This window comes from Oncorhynchus gorbuscha, linkage group LG06 (genome assembly GCF_021184085.1).
Source record: "Oncorhynchus gorbuscha isolate QuinsamMale2020 ecotype Even-year linkage group LG06, OgorEven_v1.0, whole genome shotgun sequence".
Lineage (NCBI taxonomy): Eukaryota > Metazoa > Chordata > Actinopteri > Salmoniformes > Salmonidae > Oncorhynchus > Oncorhynchus gorbuscha.
In genome coordinates, this window is record NC_060178.1 from 29,863,943 (window position 1) to 29,890,627 (window position 26,685).

General features: G+C 40.8%; 1 protein-coding gene across 9 annotated transcripts in view; it reads left to right on the forward strand.

The window, feature by feature from the left end:
* Positions 1-267: 267 nt before the first annotated feature.
* Positions 268-26,685, forward strand: part of LOC124037809 (ras-specific guanine nucleotide-releasing factor RalGPS2-like) — a 169,313-nt gene continuing 142,895 nt past the window's right edge. For 3 of the 9 annotated variants that reach the window (XM_046352884.1, XM_046352894.1, XM_046352890.1), the window contains exon 1: positions 269-392. The gene's annotated coding sequence lies outside the window, so the exon portion shown is untranslated. Of the gene's footprint in view, positions 393-1,129; positions 1,294-3,945; positions 4,034-26,685 lie in introns of those variants that run through there. The other 6 variants (XM_046352887.1, XM_046352891.1, XM_046352893.1 and 3 more) reach the window with 4 other exon arrangements.

A 26,685-nucleotide genomic window follows, 5' to 3' on the forward strand; every position in this document is an offset into this window, starting at 1 on the left:
CATACCATTGGACATGTCATTTATTACCCTGAAAACTAGGCTTTCGTATTTCCGTATACGAAGTTGCAGCAGGCGACTTTCTAAATCCCGCCCTTTTTCCCGTGTCCATTCAACCCTTATTCAAAACAGAACACATCTGTTGCAAGTGTCGGATATAGATACACACGTATACAACAATACGAAATGCTCAGAGACCAGGTTGCAGCGGGCAACAGCTAAGGCGAGCGAACTATCTCAATCCCGCCCCTTTTCTCGTGTCTATTCAACTCTCATTCAAAACAGAACACAGCTGTTGCAGAGCACACCGCTTTTGGCTTTGTAGGAGCCTCTGAAATTTGCTGGGGTCGAGTTTCCCGACCCGAAAAGAGGAATTTGGCACCCATTTCTGTGTGGTGAGTGTCTGGTTTATGTCTGTTTTCGTAAGCTAGGGTGTGTGGCAGCATCCCTGATGCTAAATCCATTTGCGCGGAAGGTTAGCTAACGTTATCCACAGGAGTAAGCCACACTAACGACGTTAAGTATTCTCTTTGAAGGTTTAAGTAAAGCGTTTATTTTGAGTTGAATAGTATTATGTGTTGCAGTAACGTTAAGTACGTTAGCTAACGTTAACTACCTTGCATTTACACCACAGCCAGTTCTAGCTCTCAGAATGTCTTAAGATGTTTGCACTTGTCGAGTTAGCTAACGTTAGCTATTGTAGGTAGTCAACCTTTGTTTGCCGAGTTTAGTTAGCAAACTAACTAGCAACTGTCCTCTAATGTCGTTGCTATTTTTTTTTTTTTTTGCCAACTGAGATGGCAAGCTGGCTAACGGTTATTTGCGCGTGTTGTCCCCAGCCTGCTGTTAGCGCTAAGCTGATGGCTACTGAAACGCCTTGTCTCGGGTTGTCTTGGACTCAGAACCCCCCTCACTGTCCCGCCCAGATCCGGGGAGTGTTTCGGGTGGGGCGTGTTTTTTTATCTCTCTAAAATGGCTTGGATATACACATAAACTGCCGGTTGGCTACATGTCTTTCAATATAGAAGTTATTACTATGTGCAGTTAGTCTGAAAAAGCAGAGCACTTTTAGGGAGGTGCAACGGCCTGTAGTTAATGCACAGGCAAGAAGCATCACGTTAGTCAGCCGTTGCAATACGAATTGATTAATCTTTCATGACAGGTTGGCATCAACATCGTGGTGCCTGCCTGCTGTAGCTAGGATATGTCAGCATCAGTGATTAGCTAGGTAACGTTAGGCCCTGTAACGTACCAGTTAAAAGCAATACCGTGGGTCGATATATTTGATTTCAAAGGGTGAGTGTTCTGTAATGAATTTAATATTTGTAATGCACAGTCAAGCACGTCTCATGTCCCACAACATTAGCAAGATGAGCCATGTTTAACAGATTGCTGATGCATCTTTCATTGCTGCCTTCAATACCTTGATATTGCTAGGCAATAACCACTCTCGCTGGGCAAAGCAGGGACTATACAGCAACATATATCAATCATGGAACATGACATGCAGGCAGATTTCCGTTAACCCGTTTTTTTACTTGTCGGAAGAGCTCAAGTCACTTGCCCCCCCCTGCCCCGGAGGACACCACTCCAATTCGGCGTAGTCTAATTGTTTGATATTGTGGGGTTTTGGGTGATTTCTTTAACTTGTCCATTCGGCCAGCTTAAATCTATATTTATTATTATTATATCGTTTTTATTATTATACTTGCCCCGGGGAAGCGGACAAGCTTTGATGTCGAGCCCTGAGATGCCGTATAGTCATGGTAGTGCCTGTTTGGTCACAGGCTGTACTGTAGCCACCTCTATCCTATCATAACTTGTCATGCCATACACGTTTGGCATGACGTGGAACGAACACAGAGAGGAGTTTGCTAAACTAGCACTTTATTAACAGATCTGGACCACCAGGCTATATATATTAGCATTGGTTAGATACACAGAAAACTACAGAAATGTGTATTGTGGGCGCACTTCTGCATTGGCAGATTAACATTCTCTCAAGATGAATATACCTTGCCAGATAGATTTGAGTTGGGTTAGATGCTCATATCTACATAGCTACAATTGTTGTCTATCCATTGGTAAAATATAAAGTGAATAGTCTGATATTGAATGATTAGATAAAGTTCCAGATTTCAGCCCTAAGAAGAGATCACAGCTACTGAGTCTCCCTGGCAGATCTCCTGTAGAATAAATTCTTTATTTTCATGCATGACTAGAGCTGTTGCATAGGATGCAGAGCAATATAAACTGAACATAAATATAAATGCAACTATTCCAGAGATTTTACTGAGAAACAGATGACCAGGAAATCAGTACATTTAAATAAATTAGGCCCTAATCTATGAATTTCACATGCCTGGGATTACAGATATACATATGTTAGTCAAAATAGGTAGGGGTGTGGATCAGAAAGCCAGTCAGTATCTGGTGTGACCAATTTCCCCATGCAGAGCAATACATTTACATTTACATTTAAGTCATTTAGCAGATCTCAATACATCTCCTTCGCATAGAGTTGATCAGGCTGTTGATTGTGGAATGTTGGCCCACTCCTATTCAATGCCTGTGAAGTTGCTGGGTATTAGCGGGAACTGGAACCCGCTGTTGTGCACATCAATCCAAAGCATCCCAAACACGCAGATTGGGTGACATGTCTGCTGAGTATGCAGGCCTTTGAAGAATTGGGATATTTTGACATCAGCAAACCGCTCGCACAAACAATGCCACACACACATGGTCTGCCATCTGCCCGGTACACTTGAAACCAGCTCATCAACTATGAGACCAACACTTTACATGTTGTGTTTATATTTTTGTTTAGTGTGTATATATTATTTTGACTAAACTTTGGGGTGGGGGGGTAACATCTCTGGATCAATCTGTTTGCCTACCCCTGGTGTACAGAGCATTCAATAATCAAGATTAGTAAGGGAAAGTTTTGCCATAATATAGGGAAAGGGAATACCTAGTCAGTTGCACAACTGAATGCATTCAACTGAATAATTTCTTCTGCATTTAACCCAACCCTTTTGAATTAGATAGGGGGGGCTGCCTAAATCGACATCCACGTCATCAGTGCCCGTGAAGCAGTTGTTGTTGGGGGTTAACTTTTTGACTCAATGGCAGATGTTTTCCACATTGCTGGCTCAGGGATTCGAACCAGTGATCTTCCGGTTACTGGCCCAATGCTCTTTACTGCTAGGCTACATGCCACCCCATGGTGCATGTACAGCCAATCTATTTATCTTGCTTCTGTGTCTCATTTAAACAGACTAGTTTGCTTAAATTGGCCTTTTCCTGTTCTATCTTGTTACGATCTAATTTTTGCACACTAGTTTGTCACTGTCTTTATGTCGCTCGGGCTGGGAATTGCCAGGGACCTCACAATCTGATATTATTATGATTCTATATGTATTGCGATCTGATAATGTGATTTTATTGCGATTTGATGATTCTAGCGTATTGCTCATGTCAGCTGAAGAAGGACGAAAGCCATGAGAAAACAAGTTTGATCAGTCATGGTAATAAAAGTGCTGAAAACAAATTGGCTCCCTTTTAAAAAAGATGGAGAACAAGCTATGAAGGAAAAATAGTGCTGTTTTGGTGCAGGTACAACCAACTAGCGTAAAACAATACGATGTATCATCAACAATAATATCCCGATATGTAACTGTATAATTTGATCTTTTTTCTTCCCATCACTATATATCACTGGCCCTCCCTGACTGTCCCACACGAACACTGGTTAGTGCAGTCTAATCTAAGTGGTAGTACTGCTGTGTTCTAGGTGTGTCCATCTGGTGCTGTAGTTGTGTTCTGTCTTTCCAAGGCCTGAAATGTGATTAGCTGTAAAATGAGACTCTCTGCTGTGTGTGTGTGCGTGCGCGCTACAGGGCATGCGTCAGATGTCAGCGCCATGGTCTGTCTCGGGTTTAGTCAGCCTACTCTGGGTTTTGTCCCTCCTCGGATGACATGGGACTTTCTTAAAGATGGAGTCCGGATTTGTTATTGTTTTGGGAACTAAACTGAGGTGAGGAGCATGGTGTTCTAGCTGATAGCTGTTCTATCGCATGCGCAATGATTTCTGAGAAGGGGGGGGGGTAAAAGTGTTTGTTTGCAGTAACCTCTTTGTTGTAATATCCCAAACAGATGTGGCAGTTACACCACTTTAGGATTCTAGCTTTAAATTGCAACATGTGTCCTGGTCTGTGTGTGTCTCAATGTTGGTGTTTGTGAACCGTTTCAAGAAGCAAGGCGTATGTCACGTCAGTACTTCACACTAGAGGCATTGGAACGTGTTGTTTTTTTTTGCTGAGATAATGGATGGGCTGGACATGCCTAGAGATGAGTTTGGATTGGTTTGCCATGTAGCACGCTTCTGTCTATAACATGAGCTGCTCAGTATGTGTAGATAATCATTGGAAACGCAGCTTTTTTAGCCATGGGGAACTGCAAAAGTGTTGCTACTGCTCTTAACAACATTACTGTCCAGAATTTAGCAGGAGCTATCAACAAAGATCACTGGAAAAAATTGTGATGGACTACTTTCTGCACAGTCAATGTGAACTGGAGTGACTTGACACAACAATGGGCCTAACAAGCTGTAGCTAGCTACAAACAGAAAATACATGCTACCGTGAAGTGTTTATCCATGTATACGGGTAAGAGTCAAGCTACATGTATACGGGTAAGAGTTAAGCTATATTTTAAGTACACTCGCCAATTTTACGTGTATGATCTGTCTAGCAATATTCATATCTGTCATTTGCATTTCTAGTTATAGCCTATTGTTACCTAGCTAGCGCAAATTGACACTAGTTACTACAACATTTCATGCATGGTGGCTAGCTATGACGATCAGTTTGTATTGCTAGTAGAATGGGTTGGGATTATGGTTCATTGTTTAGCTAGCTAGCTACATGTCTAAGCAAAATACTCTACTTCAACAGAAGATGACATGTCCATCAAGTTAGCAAGGTATTTCTGAGGGTGATATTTTTTTATAAAAAAATAAAACATTTTTATTTCACCTTTATTTAACCAGGTAGGCAAGTTAAGAACAAGTTCTCATTTACAATTTACAATCTGGCCAAGATAAAGCAAAGCGGTTCGACACATACAACACAGTTACACATGGAGTAAAACAAACATACAGTCAATAATACAGTAGAAAAATAAGTCTATATACAATATGAGAAGGGAGGTAAAGGCAAAAAAGGCCATGGTGGCTAAGTAAATACAATATGGCAAGTAAAACACTGGAATGGTAGATTTGCAGTGGAAGAATGTGCAAAGTAAAGAGATTATGGCCATCTATTGTATTTCATGAAGATGTGTACATGTCAATGACCCTTCTGCTTCGCTAGATGTGGTTGGGGAGTGGTTATAGCATTTATTTCACATGACCATCATCAAGTGTCTGGTAGGAGTGTGCTGCCATGACCATATTGTAATAGTATCTGTAAAGTGACAGTTAAATGTCTCACTCTTTAGCACATGGCCTCGTGTGAATCCTTAAAGCAATGGGTGGGGCTAAGGCTTAAGAAGGTGTGAACGATACTGAATATGTGTAGACAAAGAAGAGCTCTCTGTACCAAAACATTCAAGGGCCATTTTCTCAAAAGTGTGGTTACAAGTTTATTGACTTTCAAAGCAGAATTACTTTCCCATTCTTACTCATGCAGTGTATGATATACCATTTTGTAGCTCTGAGTCTCTACTTTTATTCTATATATATATATTTATTTATTTTATATATTTTTTTAACTCTATTTTCCATTTGGCTACACAAGATTGAAACGGTGGGTCACATTTTAAGATGAACGCTGACTTTTCTAGGATGTCTTTGGCCCTATCATCTTTTGTGACTGAATGGTGATAGTGATGATGCTGCAGTTAGCCATGGAGATTAAGGCAGGGGTTAGAGTTCAATAATCTGCATTTTCAAAACTAAGACATTCAAAAGGACATCTGCATTTTAAACCATGCCTTTTGGTGAACACAATGTGTTTGCTTATTTTTTTCTTCACGCAATGGCTTTTCCCCCTCTTCACGCAATGGCTTTTCCCCCTCTTCAAGCAATGGCTTTTCCCCCTCTTCAAGCAATGGCTTTTTTTCTTGCCACTCTTCTGTAAAGTCCAGCTCTGTGGAGTGTACGGCTTAAAGTGGTCCTATGGACAGATATTTCAATTTCCGCTGTGGAACTTTGCAGATCCTTCAGGGTTATCTTTGGTCTCTTTGTTGCCTCTCTGATTAATGCCCTCCTTGCCTGGTCCTTGAGTTTTGGTGGGTGGACCTCTTGGCAAGTTTGTTCTAGTGCCATATTCTTCCAATTTTTAAATAATGGATTTAATGGTGCCCTGTGGGATGTTCAAAGTTTCAGATTTTTTTATAACCCAACCCTGATCTGCACTTCTCCACAACTTTGTCCCTGACCTGTTTGGAGAGCCCTTGGTCTTCGTGGTGCCCCTTGCTTAGTGGTGTTGCAGACTCTGGGGCCTTTCATAACAGGTTATATATATGAGATCGTGACAGATCATGTCACACTTAGATTGCATACAGGTGGACTTTATTTCACTAATTATGTGACTTCTGAAGGTAATTAGTTGCACCAGGTCTTATTTAGGGGCTTCATAGAAAAGGGGGTGAATACATGCACGCACCCTTTTCTGTTAAAAAAACAAACCAAAAAAACAATTTTTAAACAAGTTCATTTTATTTCACTAATTTTGACTTTTGTATGTCCATTAAATGAAATCCAAGTAAAATCCATTTAAATTACAGGTTGTAATGCAACAAAATAGGAAAAACCCCAAGTGGGATGAATACTCTTGCAAGAAACTGTGTGTTGTGCCCATCGTTAAGGAGCTCATGTGGCCCCTTGCCAACTTCGGTCTGCCGGTTGGGCTGTCACTCAAGAGAATGTCTCAACTTTCACTTCCGGAAACCGGAGTAGAGACCCACAGTCTGAAGCTGACTTCCCCTCTTGTACCACAAGCAAGGAGGCTACCCGGCTGCCCTCCCTTGATCATACTGGTCTGGAACTGGATGTCTCCGCCTGTACTTATACTGGGAGTGGCTCAAACAACTACAAGTGGCACACTGTCTCCCTCTCTCTGTTCTGTTCCTCCAGTCTCATTCTCAACTCGGGCAATATATCTAATTCATTTGATACATTAGAATTTATGGTTATGCCTTTTTCCCAAGAAAGTTTTGAAGAAATTTTTAAAGTTATTGTAATTTTCCATCATGACTGACCTTAATGTCTTAAAGTAATCATGGACTGTCGTTTCTCTTCGCTTTTTTGAGATATTCTTGCCATGATATTGACTTAGCCCTATTTTGTAAAAGACCGTCTTTATACCATCCCTACCTTGTCACAACACAACTGATTGGCTCAAACACATTTTTAGAAGGAAAGATGATACACAAATTAACTTAACAAGGCACACCTGTTAAATGAAATGCATTCCAGGGGACTACATCATGAAGCTGGTTGAGAGAATGCCAAGAGTGTGCAAAGCTGTCATCAAGGCAAATTGTGGCTACTTTGAAGAATCTCAAATATAAAATATATTTGGATTTGTTTAACACGCTTTTTTTGGTTTCTACATGATTCCATATGTTCATAGTTTTGATATTTTCACTATTATTCTACAGTGTACAAAAGAGTAAAAAATAAAGAAACCCTTGAATGAGTTGATATGTCAACTTTTGACTGGTAATTGATATACTGTGAATCACCCTTAAATTAGAAAATGATAAGATAAAGATTGTTAAGCCATATTGCCCTATTCTCAACTTCTCTCGCTCTTGTAAACAGTTCACGGCTGTATGGAGCTGTGTATCTTTCTAATGGTTGTGCTGAAATGGGGGCATATGAATCAGCCGCCTGATCAGCCTCAATCACACAGACAAAGTCTCCTCTCTCACACAGTCGCACTGTAAACTAACCCTATAACGATTCACTGTGTGTATGTGTCCATGAAATGTGGGGATAATGCATGGAAAGTGTGTGGGGGGACAACAGGCGAGGTAGCTGCAGTCAGTGCAACAGGCCCTCGTGTGCCTAGGTCAAGCTCTCGTGTGGGTGGGGTGAAGAAATGTAACTGGCTAATGAGGCCAGTCCTAAGGCTTATACACAGTGCCTTCAGAAAGTAGTCATACCTTTTTGACTTAATCCACTCTTTTTGTTGTTACAGCCTGAATTCGAAATGGATCATTTAAAAAATCTACACACAATAACCCCATAATGATAGTGAAAACATTTATACATACCTTTGTATAAGTATGTGGACACCCCTTCAAATTAGTGGATATGGCTATTTCATCCACACCCATTGTTGAGGTGTTTAAAATCGAGCACACAGCCATGCAATCTCCGTAGGCCAACATTGGCAGCAGAATGGCCTTACTGCAGAACTGTGACTTTCAATGTGGCACCATCATAGGATGCAACCTTTCCAACAAGTCAGTTTGTCAAATTTCTTGCCTGCTAGAGCTGCCCCGGTCAACTGTAAGTGCTGTTATTGTGAAGTGGAAACTACTAGGAGAAACAACGGCTCAGCTGCAAAGCAGTAGGCCACACAAGCTCAAAGAACGAGAACAGAGTGCTGAATTGCGTAGCGTGTAAAATAAAATTGTCTTTGGGTGCAACACTCACTACAGATTTCAAAACTGCCCCTGGAAGCAACGTCAGCACAAGAACTGTTAGTCGGAAGCTTCATGAAATGGGTTTGCTTTGCCGAATAGCCGCATGCAAGCCTAAAATCACCATGTGCAATGTCAAGCGTCGGCTGGAGGGGTGTAAAGCTCGCTGCAATTGGACTCTGGTGCAGTGGAAATGCGTTCGCTGGAGTGATCAATCACGCTTCACCGTCTGACTGACAAATCTGAGTTTGGCGGATGCCAGGAGAATGGTACCTGCCGCAATGCATAGTGCCAACTATAAAGTTTAGTGGAGGAATAATGGTCTGGGGCAGTTTTTCATGGCTTGGGCTAGGCCCCTTAGTTCCAATGAAGGGAGATCTTAACGCCACCGCATACAGTGACATTCCAGACGATTCTGTGCATCCAACCGTGTGCAACAGTTTGGGGAAGGCCCTTTCTTTGGAACGAATTGCAATGCCAAATGAGAGTCAGGCCTAATGCTCCACGTCAGTCCCCGACATCGCTAATGATCTTGTGGCTGAATGAAAGCAAGTTCCTGCAGCGATGTTCCAACATCTAGTGGAAAGCCTTCCCAGAAGAGTGGAGGCTGCTATATCAGCACAGGGGGGACCAACTCCATATTAATGCCCATGATTTTGGAATGAGATGTTCGAGCACGTGTCCACATGCTTTTGGTCATGTAGTGTAAGTTTTCACACCCCTGAGTCAATACATGTTAGAATCGACTTTGGCAGCGATCACAACTTTGAGTCTTTTCTGGGTAAGAGCTTTGCAGACCTGGATTGTACAATGTTTGCACTTTTTAAAATTTAAATTCTTTAAGCTCTGTTATTTTACCCATCTACAAATAGGTGCCCTTTGTGAGGTATTGGAAAAACCTCCCTGGAGTGGGTCCTGGGTAGAGGTCGACCGATTATGATTTTTAACGCCGATACCGATTATTGGAGGCCCAAAAAAGCCGATACTGAGTAATCCGCCTATTAAAAAAAAAAAAAAAAAAAAAGTATTTTGTAAAAAAAATGTATTATTTGTAATAATGACAATTACAACAATACTGAATGAACACTTATTTTAACTTAATATAATACATCAAATCAATTTAGCCTCAAGTAAATAATGAAACATGTTCAATTTGGTTTAAATAATGCAAAAACAAAGTGTTGGAGAAGAAAGTAAAAGTGCAATATGTGCTAACGTTTCAGTTCCTTGCTCAGAACATGAGAACATATGAAAGCTGGTGGTTCCTTTTAACATGAGTCTTCAATATTCCCATGTAAGAAGTTTTAGGTTGTAGTTATTATAGGAATTATAGGACTATTTCCCTCTACCATTTGTATTTCATTAACCTTTGACTATTGGATGTTCTTCTAGGCACTTTAGTATTGCCAGTGTAACAGTATAGCTTCCGTCCCTTTCCTCGCTCCTTCCTGGGCTCGAACCAGGAACACAATGACAACAGCCACCCTGGGAAGCAGCGTTACCCATGAGCAAGGGAAACAGGTCGCAGGTCGTTTTTGCGTTGGACTAGTTAACTGTAAGGTTGCAAGATTGGGTCCCCCGCGCTGACAAGATGAAAATCTGTCGTTCTGCCCCTGAACAAGTCAGTTAACCCACCGTTCCTAGGCAGTCATTGAAAATAAGAATGTGTTCTTAACTGAATTGCCTAGTTAAATAAAGATTAAATAAAGGTGTACAAAAAAATAGTGTCCAAAAATACCGGTTTCTGATTGTTATGAACTTGAAGTCGACCTCTAGTCCTGGGTGGCACCACGGTCAAAAGCACTGCACCGCAGTGACGCACTGCAGGCTGGGGTTTGATCCGGCCGTTACCGGGATCCCCATAGGACGGCGCACAATTGGCCCAGCGCCGTATGGGGTAAGGGAGGGTTTGGCTGGTGGGTCTTGGCTGGTGGGTCTTAACTTGGCTCTTTGCTCTATCGACTCCTTGTGACCGGTTCGGGCGCCTGCAAGCTGACTTTGGTATTTTATTAGGATCCCCATTAGCTGTTACAGCAGCTACTCTTCCTGGGGTCCACACAAAGCATGAAACATAATACAGAATGACATACAGCTCAAAAGACAAGAACAGCCCAAGAACAGAACTACATACATTATTTTTTAACGGCACACGTAGCCTACATATCAAGGCATACACACCTATCTAGGTCAAATAGGGGAGTGGCGTTGTGCCGCGAGGTGTTGCTTTATCTGTATTTTTGGAACCAGGTTTGCTGTTTATTTGAGCAATATGAGATGGAAGTTCCATGCAAGGGCCCTATATAATACTTTACGTTATATTCATTCTGGATTTGGGGACTATGAAAAGACGTCTGGTGGGATGTGTGTGTGTGTCAGAGCTGTGTGTAAGTTGACTATGCAAACAATTTCGGATTTTCAACATAATGTTTCTTATAAAAGAAGTGATGCAGTCAGTCTCCTCAACTCTTAGCGAAGAGAGACTGGCATGCGTCGTATTTATATCAGCCCTCTGATTACAATTAAGAGCAAAATGTGCCATTCTGGGCCAGCTGCAGCTTAACTAGGTCTTTCCTTGCAGCATTGGACCACATGACTGGACAATGAAGATTAGACTAAACTTGACCCTGCAGAACTTGCTTTTTGGAGTGAGATGCTCTGCTTTTTCTTTATGTACAGACCTCTCCCCATCTTTACAACCATTGGATCTACATGTTTTGACCATGACAGTTTATAATCTAAGGTAACACCTCAACTTGTTCATTAGCCACACCATTCATTACCAGATTCATCTGAGGTCTAGAACTTAACCTCTTGAAGTTAGGGGGCACTATTTTTATGTTTGGAAAAATAACGTTCCCAAAGTAAACAGCCTATTTCTCATGACCAGATGCTAGAATATGCATACAATTGACATATTACGATAGAACAAACACTAAGGTTTCCAAAACTGTAAAAATATTGTCTGTGGCTATAACAGAACTGATATTGCAGGCGAAAGCCTGAGGATAACCAATCAGGAATTTTGGTTATTTTGAAACGTCTGTGTTCCTATGCGTGCCTGTCCTCCATTTAAAAGGGATATCAACCAGATTCCTTTTTTCTGTGGCTTCCCTAAGGTGTCAACAGTCTTTAGACTCTGAGAGGTGGGGGCTCTCAGAGTGAGTTGGTGCGCAATTGAGTAAACCGGCCACTGTTCCTCCCGCTGTTATGGAAAAAGCTACACACTCGGTTGATATATTATCGAATATATATTTTTAAAACTACCTGAGGAATGATTATAAAAAAACGTTTGACATGCATTATTTGGTCGAACACCTTTTCAACAGTTTGCTAAGATCTGGCAGCAAGTTATAGGTCGGCTGTTAGAACCAGTAAAGGCCGCTTTACCACTCTTGGGTAGCGGAATTACTTTGGCTTCCCTCCAGACCCGAGGACAAAGACTTTCCTCTAGGCTCAGATTAAAGATATGACAGATAGGAGCGGCTATAGTCAGCTACCATCCTCCGTATCTTTCCATCTAAGTTGGCAATGCCAGGAGGTTTGCCATTATTGATTGATAACAATCATTTTTCCACCTCTCCCCCACTAACTTTACAAAATTCAAACTGTTTGTTGGTATTTCTTGCTTAAGTTTGCCCACTTTGCCAATGAAATAATCATTCAAATAAATCAAATGGTTTCGTGATGAATAAGCCATCTGATTCAATGAAAGATGGCGACAAATTTGTCTTTCTGCCCATAATTTCATTTAAGTACTCAAGTTTTTTTCCATCATTCTTTATATCATTGATCTTGGCTTCATAATACAGTTTCTTCTTCCTTTTTGTTGAGTTTAGTCACAATTTCTCAATTTGCAGTAAGTATGTACAGCCACTCCTTTATTAGCCACTCCTTTTGCCCCATCTCTTTCAACCATACAGTTTTTCAATTCCTCTTCAAACCATGGAGTTCTGACAGTCACTTTCTTAACAGGTGCATGTTTATCAATAATTCGAAGAAGCAATTTCATAAATTTATCAAGAACAGTCTCGATGCGCATTATTAATCACATCAGACTAACAAATATTTTTTACATCTTCAACAGGAGTCACAGTTAAATATTTTGTATGATCTCTTCTACACTATTTTAAGCCCAGCTGTTAGAACTATGGCTTTCCTGGATATTGCCACTGCATCCAATGGGTACAGGTTTAGAACAAAGTTCTACAGTATTAGTAAAAATGTGATAAATACATGTGGATGATCTTGTTCCTGTAGTGTTTGTAAACAACTTGGTAGGTTGATTAATAACCTGAAACAAATTACAGACACTATTTAGATACTGACAGTTGGCACTGGGTGGCCTATAGCAACACCACAAAAGAAAAGGCCTTAGATGTGCCAAGTGAACCTGCAACCACAATAACACATAAGATCTTCTCTAAGCATTACAGTGATATGGCTCTTCTATTGATGTTATATCCTTGTATTGCTACTGCTGTATCGTCAAATGAATTAAGTTAGTCTCAGAAATGGTTAATATATGAATGTTATCTGATGTTAGGAAGTTATTGATTTTATGAACCTTATTAGTAAGGCTACATATATGTGCAATTTTCAGCCCTTTCCTGGGTAGCTTATCAGTCATAATACTGAAAAGAAGAAACAAAGCAAGAGAAATATACATTCAGCAGTCCATTAATCAATTGGCGTGTGCGCTGTGGTGTTGAAGCTACAAACCCAAAGGCTTGGCTCTCGTCCCTTCCAGGCTTCTGGGAGGGAGAGTGGACAACGAGCCTGTCATAGCGGATGTAAGCAATGTCCCTACTCGCTCTGGCAGCTTTCATGACTGGGATCAGTTCTTTCCTCTTCTGGCGCACAGCTTCAGGTTAGTCCTCGTTGAGGAAGATATACGTTCCTCTCAAGTTCATGCTTGTGGCCATAACACCCAGGCCTGGTTAGTATTGTGACAGGAGACTGCCTGAGAATACCAGTTGCCATAATTGCAACTTATTTTGAGTTAAGCACATTTTTAGTCCTGAGCTTATTTAGGTTGCCATAACCAAGGGGTTGAATACTTATTGACTCAAGACATTTCAGCTCTTAATTTTTAATTAATTTGTAAACTATTCTAAAAACATAACTCCACTTTGACATTATGAGGTGTGTGTGCCAGTGACCCAATCTACATTTCAAATTCGGCTTAACACAATAAAATGTGGGAACAGTCAAGGGGCGTAAACTTTCTGAAAGCACTGTATATGAATAGGCTCTAACACACACTCACTGAAGACTTTTTCACTTTAAAAAATGTATTTACACTTCTAGTTCTCAGCACTCTTGAGTGACTGTCCCATCTGAGGATACAGTAGAGGTGATAGAGGAATTTATGAGGCGGTGTAATAAACCTAGGGGGCCAAGGTGAGAGGTGTAGGGGAACGAGGTCTGTGAGTGAAGGCATGCAAAAGACCAGTGATGAAGGGCTTGAATGGCCATTACTGCAGTTGAGTCAGTTTCTGCAGTTGCATGTACTGTTAAAGGGGAAAATGCACTCAAACTATTATTTTTGGTATTTTTTTCATTAGTCCTCTGATACAGTCCCCAAACATGAATCCACTCCTGATACAGTCCCCAAACATGAATCCACTCCTGATACAGTCCCCAAACATGAATCCACTCCTGATACAGTCCCCAAACATGAATCCACTCCTGATACAGTCCCCAAACATGAATCCACTCCTGATACAGTCCCCAAACATGAATCCACTCCTGATACAGTCCCCAAACATGAATCCACTCCTGATACAGTCCCAAAATGTTTTCCATGTCAGCAGTCAAGTCAAGATATTGGTCTTTCAAGAAGTGTCACCGGCCACGTCATGATAATGCATGATATATATATATATATATATATATATGAGATTCTCACGATTCTATATGCAAATCGATATTTCGTTTTGATGTTCCAAACTTATTGCTCTCTGTCTGTTGCAGAGAGAATGAGAATTATTTCAGGGAATTAAAAATGTTGGCTCACTAGGCTCTTTAGAAGATTGAGAACAATTTAATAGGAGGAAAAATATTGGCGTTTTTGCGCAGGTACAGCGGGCTTAGCGCCAGCTAAAGCTACCAGCAGTAGAAAAATAACATGTACTAGGAGTCAAATATAGATATTTTCCCAGAATATTGTGATATGTATCAATTGTATTTTTTTCATCACTAGAATAGCCTGCTTGCCTCCCTCTGCCCTCGCTCCTCTTCCTGTTCTCACCCTTTCTCAGAGAGAGGATTTATGCTGATTCCCTTTTATCGTGTGTATAAACATGCATGAGCATTTGGGTGTCTGTTTTTGTTCCTCCCCAGCATGCAATGTGCACTCTGACTCAGTAAACTCTGAGAGCAAACTATTGTGTGTTTGTTGCCCTCCACTGACCAGCCCTCTGAAAGACATGTCCAGGCTAAATCATGTGGACAATGCTACTCAGCGGGCGTCCATTCTTCCACTTGGTTAGGAGTCCCTTCAGCTCTTCATCTCTTCTCTTTCTCCTTCTCTTCCCCTTCTCTACAAGCTGTAATGGGGTGTTTTATCAGTCTCTGGAGACAGGGCAGTGCCAGGTTAGAGGAACTCAGTGTGTGTGTGTGTGTGTGAGAGAGGGGGGAAGGGAGGCCCTACTCCAGCTTTGTTATCCAAGTCTTGCTCAGTGAAGCACCTTCAAAGAGCATTAACTACACACTAGAGTATTTGTTCCTATGCCTGCAGACTAGTGTAAGTACTGTCACACAACTATTTTGTGTATATGTCAACACTGTTACACTAAATAAACTCAGAGCAACAGGTCGCAATTGTAAATGAGAACTTGTTCTCAACTTGCCTACCTGGTTAAATAAAGGTGAAATAAATAAAATAAAATAAAATTGTACTGCAGTATTTCCTCTTTTAAAGACATACAGTAAAGTTCAATAGTATTGGGATAGTTACACATTTTGTTTTTAGATCTCCTCCAACACGTTGGCTGCATTTGATACAAAGAACATACCCCCAAGACATGCTAACATGTCACCATTACCAATAACAGGAGAAGTAAGCATTTTTGGCTGGGTATGATCTTTATGCCTCAATCTTTCTCGCGTAACATGATTCACTATTCAGGATTATCTGTAATGGTAGAATCCACATTAGAGATTCTCCGGTACTTTTGTTTTAATTATGCATCGATATGACATTGGCCGATATCCAATATTTTCCTTGCCAAAAAAACCCAGATGCCGATATTAAAATGTTTAGCGGCCTTTTAAGCGTTCTAGTACAGTTAGACCACTGCGTCCATGTGTGTGTGTTAAGGCACTGCATCTCAGTGCAAGAGGCGTCCACTACAGTCCCTGGTTTGAATCCAGGTTGTATCACATCCGGCTGTGATTGGGAGTAGAAGTCAACCGATTAATCGGATTGGCCGATTTTTAATTGGGGCCGAGTTTCATAACAATCGGAAATCGGTGATTTTGGACACCGATTTAAAAAAAATTACAAAAAAATACAAAATGTGTGTGTATGTATGTATATATATATATATATATATATATCTGCTCAAAAGAATAAAGGGAACACTTAAACAACGCAAGGAGGAGGCCGTAGGAGGGCAACAACCCAGCAGCAGGACCGCTACCTCCGCCTTTGTGCAAGAAGGAGCAGGAGGAGCACTGCCAGAGCCCTGCAAAATGACCTCCAGCAGGCCACAAATGTGCATGTGTCTGCTTAAATGGTCAGAAACTGACTCCATGGGGGTGGTATGAGGGCCCGACGTCCACAGGTGGGGGTTGTGCTTACAGCCCAACACCGGGCAGAACGTTTGGCATTTGCCAGAGAACTCCAAGATTGGCAAATTCTCCACTGGCGCCCTGTGCTCTTCACAGATGAAAGCAGGTTCACACTGAGCACATGTGACAGATGTGACAGAGTCTGGAGACGCAGTGGAGAACGTTCTGCTGCCTGCAACATCCTCCAGCATGACCGGTTTGGCGGTGGGTCAGTCATGGTGTGGGGTTGCATTTCTTTGGGGGGGGGGCGCACAGAGGTAGTCTGACTCCCATTAGGTACCGAGATGAGATCCTCAGACCCCTTGAGACCATATGCTGGTGCGGTTGGCCCTGGGTTCCTCCTAATGCAAGACAATTCTAGACCTCATGTGGCTGGAGTGTGTCAGCAGTTCCTGCAAGAGGAAGGCATTGATGCTATGGACTGGCCCGCCCGTTCTCCAGACCTGAATCCAATTGAGCACATCTGGGACATCATGTCTCGCTCCATCCACCAACTCCACGTTGCACCACAGACTGTCCAGGAGTTGGCGGATCCTTTAGTCCAGGTCTGGGAGGAGATCCCTCAGGAAACCATCCGCCACCTCATCAGGAGCATGCCCAGGCGTTGTAGGGAGGTCATACAGGCACGTGGAGGTCACACACACTACTGAGCCTCATTTTGACTTGTTTTAAGGACATTACATAAAAGTTGGATCAGCCAGTAGTGTGGTTTTCCACTTTAATTTTGAGTGTGACTCCAAATCCAGACCTCCATGGGTTGATAAATTTGATTTCCATTGATAATTTTTGTGTGATTTTTGTCAGCACATTCAACTATGTAAAGAAAAAAGTATTTAATAAGAATATTTCATTCAGATCTAGGATGTGTTATTTTAGTGTTCCCTTAATTTTTTGAGCAGTGTATATATATTTTACACCTTTATTTAATCACCAATGCCTTTCTTAAAATCAATACACAGAAGTATATATTTTTAAACCTGCATATTTAGCTAAAAGAAATCCAGGTTAGCAGGCAATATTAACCAAGTGAAATTGTCACTTCCCTTGCGTTCATTGCACGCAGAGTCAGGGTATATGCAACAGTTTGGGCTTCCTGACTCATTGTGAACTAATTTGCCAGATTTGATGGAATAATGACATAACATTGAAGGTTGTGCAATGTAACAGGAATATTTAGACTGATGGATGCCATAATGAAATAATAAACGTCTTGTTTTCGAGATGATACTTTCCGGATTCTACCATATTAATGACCTAATGCTCGCATTTCTGTGTTATTATGTTATAATTAAGTCTATGATTTGATAGAGCATTCTGACTGAGCGGTGGTAGGCAGCAGCAGGCTCGTAAGCATTAATTCAAACAGCACTTTTGTGTGTTTTGCCAGGAGCTCTGCTATTTATGACTTCAAGCCTATCAACTCCGGAGATTAGGCTGGTGTAATGATGTAATGTGAAATGGCTAGCTAGTTACGTGCTAATAGCGTTTCAAAAGTCACTCTCTCTGAGACTTGGAGTAGTTGTTCCCCTTGCTCTGCATGGGTTCGTGGGTGGCTGTTCGTTGTGTTCCTGGTTCGACCCCAGGTAGGAGCGAGGAGAGGTACGGAAGCTATACTGTTACACTGACAATACTAAAGTGCCTTTAAGAACATACAATAGTCAAAGGTATATGAAATTCAAATGGTATAGAGAGAAATAGTCCTATAATTCCTATAATAACTACAACCTAAAACTTCTTACCTGGGAATATTGAAGACTCTTGTTAAAAAGAACCACCAGCTTTCATATGTTCTCATGTTCTGAGCAAGGAAATAAATCGTTAGCTTTCTTACGTGGCACATATTGCAATTTTACTTCTCCAACACTTTGTTTTTGCATTATTTAAACCAAATTGAACACGTTTCATTATTTATTTGAGGCTAAATTGATTTTGTTGATGTATTATATTAAGTTAAAATAAGTGTTCATCCAGTATTGTGGTAATTGTCATTATTACAAATACATTACAAAAATCGGCAGATGTATTGGCGTTGAAAAATCATAATCGGTTGACCCCCTAATTGGGAGACCCATAGGGAGGTGCACAATTGGCCCAGTGTTGTCCGGGCCGTCATTGTAACTAAGAATTTGTTCTTAACTGCAGTAGTTTAAATTATTATATATATATTTTTTACATAAGGTAGAATGCAGTATGCAGACCACCTATTCAAAGTTTGTTCCGAAATCTTGGATCAATTATTGCGATGCACAATTCAGTGATCATGTGCTGTTTGAATCAACATTGTCTGAAGGCTTTCCCAAAAATCCTTCACAATTAAATGTTGACAGCAAAGTAGGCATAATGATATGATTTGTATCAATCGCGGTCCATTTATTTAGCTGACTCGTCCATCACATGCAGCCTACTGTACAATAGATAAACACTTCTAGCCAATCACAACGGTCTCTTGCTAGGCACACCCTCTACATTTTTTGGGGGGATTGTTCCTAGACCTCAACTGGTCTCCTCATGTGGTTTAAAGTTTTACTTTGGGATTTGATAAACTTGTAGATGCCATTGTTATGTCTCTGTGTGCAATTTGAAGGACGTTGCTAATTAGCGCTAGTGCAATTGCTAACTAGTGTGACTTGTGAAATGACGTCTAAATTCCTTTATACTGAACAGATATAAAAGTGCTGTCCATGATTTCACCTGGCTCTAGTATCCCTTTGTGGACGTTGGACTTGCATTTTGATTTTTGTAGACCTAGAAAAATACAAGCGGTAAAACAGAATTTACTGAAAGATAAAACTTTAGAGTGACTGCACAAAGGGTTCTTGTTAGTGACTGGAACAATTTCCAAAAAGGGTGTGTTTTTAATGTGATTTTTTAAATTTTATTTTACCTTTTATTTAACCAGGCAAGTCAGTTAAGAACACATTCTTATTTTCAATGACGGCCTGGGAACAGTGGGTTAACTGCCTGTTCAGGGGCAGAACGACAGATTTGTACCTTGTCAGCTCGGGGGTTTGAACTCGCAATCTTCCGGTTAAGAGTCCAACGCTCTAACCACTAGGCTACGCTGCGGCCCCGTGTGTGTGTGTGTGTGTGTCTCCCCCCAACCCCCCTCCTCCAAACAATCAATGTAAATATGTCAAAGTTCATTATTTGTCTAAGGAGGGTAGGTAATTATAGGCTATTTGCTCGGCTCACAAATGAAAGATAACATTTTAAACGGTGCGAGCATCATCTGCTTTCTCGGGCCTTTATTCTTTTCTTTTGGGTCAGTAGCTTTGGCCCGGTGTGCCACTGGCAAATTTAGTTGAATTTCAAGTCCTGCAAGGGCATAGTGATTTAAAAGATGGCAAATAAAGTGTGTGCGCGTGTAATAAACACCTTAATTACATCAGTATTCAGAAACTTTGCTATGAGACTCAAAATTGAGCTCCGGTGCATCCTGTTTCCATTGATCACCGTTGAGATGTTTCTACAACTTAATTGGAGTCCACCTGGGTTAAATTCAATATTTGGAAAGACACACACACCTGTCTATATAAGGTCCCACAGTTGCCAGTGCCTATCAGAGCAAAAACCAAGCCATGAGGATGAAGGAATTGTCCGTAGAGCAAACAGATTTGTGTGGAGGCACAGATCTGGGGAAGAGTACCAAAAAATATATGCAGCATTGAAGGTCCCCAAGAACACAGTGGCCTCCTCCATTCTTAACTTCTCTAGGGCAGGGGGCAGCATTTGGAATTTTGGATGAAAAGCGTCCCCAAATTAAACTGTCTGCTACTCAGGCCCGGAAGATAAAATCTACATATCATTTGGTAGATTTGGATAGAAAACACTCTAACGTTTCCACAACTGTTAAAATAGTGCCTGTGAGTGTAACAGAACTGATTTGGCAGGCAAAAACCTGAGAAATCCATTCAGGAAGTAGGATTGTTTTATTTTTGTAGTTTTCTATTTAACCAGAAGGGGACTAGGGTTCCAATTTTGGAACACCCCCGCCCACGTTCAGCTGGAAGGTGGCGCATGGAACGCAAAAATATTCCTAAAAATATTTAACCTCCACACATTAACAAGTCAAATAGCTCAAATGAAAGATAAACATCTTGTTAATCTACCCAGCAAGTCAGATTTCTAAAATGTTTTACGGCAAACATCGCACATATTTATATTAGATCACCACCGAAACAAAAGACAAGCGGCGGCCATTTTGTCCCAGAAAAAATACAATTTAAAAGTAGGATAAAAAAATTAATTCACTAACCTTTTGAAAATCTTCATCAGATGACAGTAATATTACATGTTACACAGTACATTTTTTTTTCAATAATATGCCATTTATATCCATAAATCTCGGTTGACGACATAAAAAAAAAAAATGCTACTCAAATGTCCGGAGAAATGATGATAGCTCCGACAGATAACGTCAGATAACAAGTAATAAACATGACTAAATATACATGTTCTACATATATTTACAAAGATACACTTCTTCTTAATGCAACCGCTGTATTACATTTATTTTTAACGTTACAGACATCGTTCACTGGGCTATACTATGAGTCGGCGCTCAGATATTAGCAGTATGTCTCCTCTACGTTTGGAGTCCACAGAAACCCCAAATAACCACATAAATATTCCCTTACCTTGGAAGAACATCAATCAGAAGACGTAGAAGGAGTCATACTTACCCAATAAATCGTTTGGTTTCACGTTGTGTGTCCCTGTATTAGCATATGCTAACAGCTTCAGTTGAAATGCGTCAAAAATGACTTCTGGTCCAGCACTCTTGCGCATCAACTTCCAATTTACATATTATATGTCGGTCAAACGATGTGCAAAATCGAGCTTTATGATGTTTTTAGAATGTAGAACAAAGAGCAACGCTAACAGACAAACCGGCTTCAAATGCTGGATCATGGAAAAAGACTTACTCCAAATCGGCCGCGCGCAATAGAGTGCATGTTTTTCAGAGGGACACAAGCAATTTCGCCCGCCAAACGTGCAGGGCTCGTGGGATTCTCACAATGAACGTGCCATTTGAAAGCAGACATCGCGCTGAACAGATAGACTGTTACTGGATCGATAGCTGCCTGGGAAGGGTGGGGGCCATGACGTCAAAGTTGACCCAACTTTTCTCTTCACAAGAGAGCGTTTGGGAGAAAGGCTGCCCTGAGTTCTGCTTTACATACAGACATAATTTAAACGGTTTTAGAAACTTTAGTGTTTTCTATTCAATAATAATTTTTATATGCATATATTAGCAATTTTGGGAAAAAATATTTTCAGTTTACTATGGGTACGCACTTTCTCCAACGGGGGCAGTATAGAGGTGTAGTCTTAAGAGGTTAATGCCATTACAATATCCATTGACTTAGGACTCAAATTTCAGTTCCTATGCCATCCACTAGATGTTAAACAGTCTTTAGAAATGGTTTCAGGCTTGTATTCTGAAAAATGAGGGAGTAAGAGCAGTCTGAATGAGTGGACCCTGCCGTGTCACAGAGCTTTTTCATGAGCGCGAGAGTGCTTTTCTTGTTTACCTTTTTATATTGACGACGTTATTGTCCAGTTGAAATATTATCGATTTTATTTAGGCTAATAACAACCTGAGGATTGAATATAAACATCGTCTGACATGTTTCTATGAACTTTATGGATACTATTTGGATTTTTTGTCTGCCTGTTGTGACTGTGTTTGAGCCTGTGGATTACTGAAGAAAACGTGAACAAAACTGAGGTTTTTGGATATAAAGAGACTATCGAACAAAAGGAACATTTATTGAATAAATGAATGTCTTCTGAGTGCAACCATATGAAGATCATCAAATGTAAGTGATTAATTCCATCTCTATTTCTGACTTGTGTAACTCATCTACTGTTTGTAATGATTTGTCTGCTGGGCTATGTTCTCAAATAATTGTACGGTATGCTTTTGCCGTAAAGCATTTTTTAAAGGAAGTTCATCTTTTAAACCTATGTAAAATAGTTGTAAAATAGTTGTATCTTTTCAGATTTTTACAATGAGTATTTCTGTATTTGAATTTGGCGCTCTGCAATCTCACTGGATGTTGGTCAGGTGGGACGCTAGCCTTGAGATTAAATGGAACAAGTTTGGAACCACCAAGACTCTTCCTGGAGCTGGCCGCCCGGCCAAACTGAGCAATCAGGGGAGAAGAGCCTTGGTCAGGGAGGTGACCAAGAACCTGAGTATTGGCCAGATGGAAGCCACTCCTCAGTAGAAGGCACATGACCGCCCGCTTGGAGTTTGCCAAAAGGAACCTAAAGAGACAATGAGAAAAATACTCTGGTGTGATGAAACCAATATTTTAACTCTTTGCCCTGAATGTTAAGCTTGTAACTTCATACAGAAGACCCGATGCTGTAATCGCTGCCAAAGGGTCTGAATACTTATGTAAATGTGATATTTCAGTTTATTTTTAATAAATTTGTATAAATACCTATATGCTTTGTCATTATGGGGTATTGTGTGTAGAGATGTATTTTTTTAACCTTGTGCCCTTGCGCATCAACAGATTATTTTCACCTTGTCAGAACGGGTATTTGAACCAGCTACTTCTGTGTTACTGGCCCAATGCTCTAACCGCTAGACTACCTGCCACCCTAGTCATCATTAGCCTGGTTCCGTATGGACTGGAGCAACATTATGGGACATGGTCATTTCAGTATTGCTGATAAGATTTTTCGTGACCAAATTGTGCTGGTTCCATCAACTGAAAAAGTTCATAGCACCAGTAGGAAAAGGTTGCCTAGAGCATTGTACACATTGACACATCCAGGTTTAAAAAATACTTCGTAGTTGTTAAAGTTCTGCTGCATGTCTTTATTGTAGAAGTGTTAAACATTTTCTAATTTACAATAAAAGGGACTCCAAAATTACACATTTACCATTCATTTCCTTTGAGCACAACAATCTGAAACATCAAAAACGAATTGCAAATGCATCCAAGTTTGTAGTCAAAAGCATGATGTCGTCATTACATATTAGGAATATGTGACAAAATACTAACCTTTCTGACTACCGTAATACACACACAGCCTAAGTGAATTTGTTCAAAAACCTTAGTCTCTCTATTTTAGGGACCCTCTATGTACAAAATGTGCTGTAGTATCTAAGCTATTCACCTGATATGGATAAAAATGTAAGCTGACCATCTGCACTTTAACCTCCATAGTCATTGTGTAATCAAATCCATAGTGCTGGAGTACAGAGCCAAAACAAGTCTAAAAACAAGCCTATTTAAAAAGGTAATGTTATGTCATCCTAAAGTCCTTCCTCCTGCATGCTTCGGTTCGGCTGACACTTAGTCCAACTCGGTGAACCGAACTATTGTGCTCGCGTACTCCCTTAAAAACTAGAAGAAAGTTGCAATCGTACTGTTCGTCCATCTTAACCTCTTCAACCTATGTGGGCGCTGTGTCATTATTGGATGAAAAGACGTGCCCGTTTTAAGTGCAATATTTTGTCACGAAAAGATGCTCGACTATGCATGGAATTGACAGCCTTGGAAAGACACAACTCTGACGTCTCCAAAACTGCAAAGATATTATCTGTGCGTGCCCCAGAACTAATGCAACAGGCGAAACCAAGATGAAGTTTCATACAGGAAATGCCCCGGATTCTGAAGGCGCTGTGTTCCAATGTCTCCTTATATGGCTGTGAATGCGCCAGGAATGAGCCTTTGCTTTCTGTCTATTCCCCGAGGTGTCTGCAGCATTGTGACGTGTTTGTATGCATATGATTGGAAGATTGACCTTAAGAGACTACATTTACCTGGTGTCCCGCCCGGTGTCCTGTGTGCGTAATCTGTTGGTCCATGCGCGTTCCATTTCTTCAGAATAAACTGCCACGATGGATTTTATCGTCGATGGATATGTGAAAAACACCTTGAGGATTGATTCTAAACATCGTTTGCCATGTTTCTAGCGATATTATGGAGTTAATTTGGGAAAAAGTTTGCGTTTAATGACTTATTATTATTGTTTTTTTCCTTACCCAAACGCGATGAACAAAACGGAGCTATTAGTCGACACAAATAATATTTTTTGTAAAAACGGAACATTTGCTATCTAACAGTCTCCTCATTGAAAACATCTGAAGTTCTTCAAAGGTAAATTATTTTATTTGAATGCTTTTTATAGTTTTTGTGGAAAATGTTGCATGCTGAATGCTAATGCTAAATGGTACGTTAGCCATCAATACTGTTACACAAATGCTTGTTTTGCAATGGTTGAGAAGCATATTTTGAAAATCTGAGATGACAGTGTTGTTAGCAAAAGGCTAAGCTTGAGAGCAAATAGATTAATTTCATTTCATTTGCGATTTTCATGAATAGTTAACGTTGCGTTATAGTAATGAGCTTGAGGCTGTAGTCACAATACCGGATCCGGGATGGCTCGACGCAAGAAGTTAAGACACCGTAGCCAGTATACACTTTCTCAAAATAGTCCGAATAACTTAAGAAATCTGTCAGTGATTTTGACAGTTTTGCATTGATCGTAGTTTCTATATTTAGCTAATTTTTGTATTTCTCAAATTAAAAATGTGCATGAACTATGTCTCTTGTAGAACGACAACAAACAGTTCTTTGAAGAATCCCTACTGTTGACCAGTCACTGGCGAATGGGCGTAGACTTTGCTACCGCAGACGAAAAAACCCTTGCCGAAGAACAAAATAAACATCACACAAAGTCAGCATAATATATGCACACACTGTTCTAAACTGTTTGGGGTGGGAGCATGCGGGATGACCTGAGCCTTTTTATTGAATGTGTGGTGGGGAACATCTGTGGCTATTTAGCTGCTCCACTACCTCCCAACAACCTGGAGGGGGGTAGAACAGAAAAGAAAATGGAGAAAGAGGGGCATGGAAAGCCTCTGCTGAATTTCAGAGGGGCGGGTGAGTGGAGGGTCCTCACACACACCTCTTATCTCTCTCCAGCTCATAAAGCAGTCCTAAGCCAGCTCTTACCATAGACCCCTGCGGAGATGGGCCCAGCAGGATCAAAGCTCAACATGCCTCCACAGTACTGCCTGTTGAACAGCTTCAGTCAACATGGAAAGCACACAGGAGGTCACATAGATATACTACAGCTGAACACTCCCCATCTTAATTTCCTTTGGCTTTTACCTGTGTTTGTGTGTGCCCTAGCTATGTTGGATGGGAGGAAATTATACAGCTTCCACAGGCTTTACTGTGCCTGTCAGTACCAGAGCCAAAGCATTGTTCTAGCCCAGCCTGCGAGTAGAGGAAGGGTGAGATGGAGTGTGTTTGAGAGAAAGTGTATGTGTGTGTCAGAGCGCGAGCGCAAGGTGTCTGTTTTAGACAGGGGTGCCTTTGCTTAGTCAGGTTCCAGCATGTCGGCTTGCTAAAGTCTATTCCACCCAAAAGCCCCGGGGCCCGACTGGCACGTCCCCCTGGGAAAATAACTGAGTGTGGGTGTGGAAGCTGGGCAATATGGACAAATCCATTTCACTATAAATGTACTGATTTATAACGAACAAAAGACCGATACGTTTATAACAATGTGCATGGGTTTGCCTACTTTTCTATATTACAGTACCATTGACACTACAATGTGCACGGGTTTTGCCTACTTTTCTATATTATAGTACCATTGACACTACAATGTGCATGGGTTTGCCTACTTTTCTATATTACAGTACCATTGACACTGCAATGTGCACGGGTTTGCCTACTTTTCTATATTACAGTACCATTGACACTACAATATGCACTGGTTTGCCTACTTTTCTATATTACAGTACCATTGACACTACAATCTGCACGGGGTTTGCCTACTTTTCTATATTACAGTACCATTGACACTACAATGTGCACGGGGTTTGCCTACTTTTCTATATTACAGTACCATTGACACTACAATGTGCACGGGGTTTGCCTACTTTTCTATATTACAGTACCATTGACACTACAATGTGCACGGGGTTTGCCTACTTTTCTATATTACAGTACCATTGACACTACTTTGAATGTTGTAACTATGAATTGTATTCTTAGCAATAGCCCACATTAGCAGTTATTTCATTTCAAACTTCACATTTCTTGTTTTGGTTATTTGTCATGATTATCAGTAAAATGTGCTCAGAATGACAATGTCAAATTTATATTATAATTAATCTTAACAGAACCTGTAACTCCTGTAATAAAGCAGCCGATAAAATGTCATTTGCGGGAAAACAAATCTAAACTGCACACCTGATGC